Consider the following 5,377-nt stretch of genomic DNA (forward strand, 5'->3'; position numbering starts at 1 on the left):
CATATGACCCACTAATGAATACCACCTCTGGATAAATGTCCAAAATACTTGAAATCAGGAGGATTTCAAGGAGAAATCCTGTTTATATAAGTCCAAACTCATCAAATTGTGTACATTAAATATGTGCAGTTTTTGTGACTCAAGTGTATCTCAACAAAGCTGTTTATTTAAAAAAAAAAAAAAACTCTATAGACAAACATGCACATTTTCCCAACTCTTCCTTCATATATTTTTGAGATTATGTTCTTTTTAAAAATTTTTTTAAGTTTATTCATTTTTGAGAGAGAGAGAGAGACAGGGTGTGAGTAGGGTAGGGGCAGAGAGAGAGGGGGAGACACAGAATCCAAAGCAGGCTCCAGGGTCAGCATTGTCAGCACAGAGCCCAATGCCGGACTCAAACCCACCATCCATGAGATCATGACCTGAGCCAAAGTTGGGTGCTTAACTGACTGAGCCACCCAGGCACCCCGAGATTCTGTTCTTAACACAATCACTCTATACGGTCTGAAAGTGGCTCTAGCTTTATGCAAAGGCAGTATCATAGACAATGAGGTTTATCTGAAGCGTGATTATTGCTAATTGAAAATTTTCCCAATTACTCCACTGTGACGACTTGGAAAGTGGTTCTAGGGGAAAAATAATAAATTTAGAAACCAAGTCTTTTTATATCATGTATATATGCCTACAAAACAATTATGTGAGCCTTTGGAAGGCAAATATTTTTCAACAAATTCATGTAATAATCATCCAATAATTTATAATACTTAAGACTAGTTTCAAATTGTTAGGATATCTCACTTAAAGTCAGAAATGCGTATCGTTTACAAAAGTGTTGAGATAAGAAATGAAATAGATCTAACATTTAAGTTTGTCACTGATGGTACAGATACAAATATATATGAGCAAAATATATAATGTGTATGGAAAATTAATATTTAGAAATGTCATAGTCCATGTAATCCAATATTCTATTATTTGTCTTAAAATTTCTTGTTATTAATTCCTCCTTTTAAACTCTCACAGTGTCTGGTAATTATATCTATTATATACTTTGGCATAATAATGCAATAATTTAATATTTACCTTTTCTCTGACTGTGACCTTTTGAAGATCATACTTGTTTCTGGTTTATCTTCTTATCCCTAGTATCTGGCCCAGGAACTCATAATCAGTTGATGCTTTAAAAATGACTGCTCAGTGAACAAACATCCCCCTGTCAATGTTCTCATTTTTTAAGGAAATTTTCCACTATATTTCCATCTTAGTTCCATAACACATTTCCCATCTCTATCTGAGAGTCTCCATTTAAACTACTCTGTTTAAGGAGGAAGGTAGGAATCTAATCAGAGAGACCAGAAAAAGATTAAAAAACAAAGAAGTAGATGACAATAAAAGAAATAGAAAGTCAGTCCAAAGACAGAATTATGTAATAGCACCAGGACATCACCATATAATATGTAGGGGGAGAAAATCTAAAGTTTTGGATTTTATGAATCTATCAACTGCATGGTCCAGACAGTAAGATAAGCAGGCTTTCATAGTGTTTGACTCTGTTAACTAAAATTATAAAAACAGTTGATGAAAGAAAATAATATTTTAGATAGGCTAATAAAATGCAATTAGAATGGAGACTTCATATAAATAACTGTAATATCACTACATTGATTCTAAAATATTTCCAACATAAAGTTCTCAAAAGTTGATACTAACCCAAGTGAAATTCTCATAAATCATTAGTGAATTTTCATGAAATAGTCATTGACCTGAGTTTATAAGCATTAATTAAAATTCACAGATGTGTGCTTATGGACAAGCTATCAAATCTGAAAACATATAAGGCCACATTTCAGGTACACGTGAGTTCATGTACCTTATTGGTAAGTTATTTTTTATGAAAATTAATGCCTTAGCCATCCAAAATAAACACATTCTTGCTATGCTACGTTCCTGAATCTTTGTGAATAATTTGGATGACGCTTTATTTGTGCCAAGTAATATGCAATTTAATGAAAAAAAAATGGTCAATAGCTGTCTATAGAATTACTCAGTTATATTCACTAAGCCAAAAGATTTAAGGTACTATTAATGGAAAGGACATCTTCAATGCTAAAAAATAAAAAACAAATGAGACATAGTTGGGCCAAGAAAATTTTGTGTCCCAGGTTTTTTTGTTGTTTACTATTTGTTTTTATTTATGTAATTGGTGATGACCCTTAATTGGTAATTACTTCCACAAATCTATACAGTAGTGCTTCCCTTTACTTTGTGATTTATTCCTGTCCTAGGAAAAACATTTAGAACCTCTTTACATTTCCTTTCCCAGTTTTACATACTAACATGAATAAAGACCATGCAAAATATCACATCTCTAATCTTTGTTCCTAGCTTATATTTGATCACATAAATTTAATACCCCTTTTGAAATTTATAAACAGGATAATCTAATTTACTGTTAATAAAACAGGTAAATCAGTTCAGTTCAGTGAGCATTTATAAAGGACCTACTGTGGGTACATCAGGTTCTGATTATACAAACATTCTATGATGTTTTTGAAAGTCAACTGCTTAGTGGAAAAATAATTTACATTTAGTGGGAAATATGAAGTTGAAAGTCTAAATATTACATAATGAGTTGTATCTCAATAAATCTTTCAGAGTGCTTCTTCCTTCAGAAGAGACTGAGCCAAAAGACTTGTAATGGCAACAAGTCTTCCCTCAAAAGTAAAGGAGACAGTGTACTCTGATGTCAATGTCAGTTAAAATGCCCTCAACTATCAGTGCAGGACTAGGTTAGAGAGAAAGCCTCTATAGTTTCTGAATTTTGACATGTACACTATAATGTACACATCTTATACTTATGTCTTTTCAGCTGGAACCAATTGTTTTCCTGTCAAAATGCTTCAAAAAGATTCATTGTTTACTTTTCAGAGAAGACTGAAGCTTGGCTCTGGGCTATCAGTTCCTAGACAGTTCTGCTTATAAGGATCACAAAATAAATGTCTCTGCCATATCCAAGCTTCAGTATCTAACAGGAATCACCTGCTTTTCAGTCTTCCAAAAAGATGAGATCCTGATAGCATGTATTCCCCCACAGCTGATTCAAACTCCAGGAAATAAGAGTTGCAGAATTATCCTATTGTATTTGGGGAAATCTGCTTTCTAGGTCATAGGAGAAGAAACTGTATGCATGGTGCCCTGTCCAATATGATGTTGGGAAATATATTAGCAATGTCTGGTGGGGAGGTGGAGATGCTTCCCCAATAGAAAGAATAGGTATGGAAGAGGCTTGGGAAAAGAAAACGGAGGCTAAAGATGCTAGAGGCTAATCAGGGCCTATGAATATCAGTATCAGGTGTAACTATTATTCTAAAATAACTTGTAGATCAGTGGACACCAGTACAAAATAATCAGGTCAATGGCCCATAATAGTCATACTCCAATAAAGGGTTACAGGAACTTGAGGACAGGCCATTGATCTATAAATACCCCCTGTGCCTTGCTTACAGCTCTACCCCCTGCCCTCCTACAGCCACTGCAACCGGTTTCTTATACATGTTTCTAGAAATATTCTAAGTTGGAATAGGTTTTGTGTGTATAGGCATTTTTAAAAATAATTACCTCTATTTTAAAACTATATTTAAATGACCATATTTTAGATCCAAGAAAATGAAAATACTAATTCAAAAATATATATGTAATCCTATGTTTATTGCAACATTATTTGTAATAATAAATAGTCAAGATATGGAAGCAACCCAAATGTCCATCCATAGATAAATGGATAAGGAACATGTGGTACACACACACACACACACACACACACACACACACACACCTAGAATAATATGCAGCCATGAAAAAGGATGAAATCATGCCATTTGTGACAGCATGGATGGACCTACAGGGAATTATACTAAGAGACCTAAATAAGACATAGAAAGAAAAACACAATATGATTTCACTTACATGTGGAAAAAAACAAATGAATAAACAAACAAAAGCAGAATCAGATCTATAAGCACAAAGAACAAACTGATGGTAGTCAGAGAGGAGGGGAATGGGGGATGGGGAAAATGGGTGAAGGGGAGTGGGTGATACAGGGTTACAGTTGTGGAATGAATAAGTCATGAGAATAAAATACACAGCCTAAGGAATTTAGTCAATCACGTTGCAATAGGGTTGGGTGGTGACAGATGGCAGCTCCACCTGTGGTGAGCACTGCATAATGTATAAACTTGCTGAATCACTATATTGTACATCTGAAATCAGTGTAACATTGTGTGTCAACTAAACTCAAATAAAAAATAAATACATATTTATTTTCTATTCTGTATTACACATTTTTCTGCATCATACTTATTTACGTATCTGGTAAATTAGTTCCTATTAATGCAAATAGAACTGTCTCATTTAGTTTTGAGGATTACAGCTTTCCATAGTATCAATGCTCCATGACTCACTTAAATCTCCTTTATCAAAGGCTTTTAGTTTTTATGCAACATGAATTTTTCTATTACAATGATCAAATTAATTATTTTTGCACATATGTTATTCTACATATCTATATGTAGAGAGAATACCATTATTAGTGCAATTTTTGATAGAATCCAATTTGCTTCTACAAACATCTTTGTAATTGCTCCTTGAATCATTGAATAATTCCAGGAATCTAGAAGCTTATCAAACTATTTTTAATGGACAGATAGTAATATCTCCTTAATTTATCTTATAAAGGGATTCAAACTTGTATTTTGCACATATATAAGCTTTATTATCTTCTGTTACTAATAATGTGAACTATCTAATTTAAAACTATAATTAATCCATTTTTATTTTTTTTTTTATTTTTTTTATTATTTTTTTTGTTTTCTTTTTTTTTTAATTTTTTTTTATTTTTTAATATATGAAATTTATTGTCAAATGAGAAAAAAATGAAATTAATCCATTTTTAATTTGTGTGTGTGATGTAAGAAAGTGGTCCAGTTTTATTTCTTGCATGGTGCTGTCCAGTTTTCCAGACACTATTTGTTGAAAAGACTGTCTTTTCCCCCATTGGATATTTTACCGTGATTTGTGAAAGATTAATTGACCCCATACATACATTTCTGGGTTTTCTATTCTGTTCCATTGATCTATATGTCTATTTTTGTGCCAATACCATAGTATTCTGACCATTACAGCTTTGTAATATAACTTGAAGTCTAGAATTGTGATACCTCCAGCTTTGCTTTTCTTTTTCAAGGTTGCTTTGGCCATTCAGGGTCTTTTGTGGTTCCATACAAATTTTAGGATTATTTGTTCTAGTTCTGTGAAAAATGCCATTGGTGTTTTGATAGGGGTTGCATTAAATGTGTAGATTGCTTTGGGTAGTATAGAC

At 32.9% G+C, this 5,377-nt stretch overlaps 1 pseudogene; it reads left to right on the forward strand.

The window, feature by feature from the left end:
• The first annotated feature begins 518 nt into the window (after positions 1-518).
• On the forward strand, positions 519-649 carry LOC132693376 (U4 spliceosomal RNA; annotated as a pseudogene).
• The last annotated feature ends 4,728 nt before the right edge of the window (positions 650-5,377 follow it).

The sequence above is a fragment of the Panthera onca genome, chromosome B1 (genome assembly GCF_046562875.1).
Source record: "Panthera onca isolate mPanOnc1 chromosome B1, mPanOnc1 haplotype 2, whole genome shotgun sequence".
NCBI lineage: Eukaryota > Metazoa > Chordata > Mammalia > Carnivora > Felidae > Panthera > Panthera onca.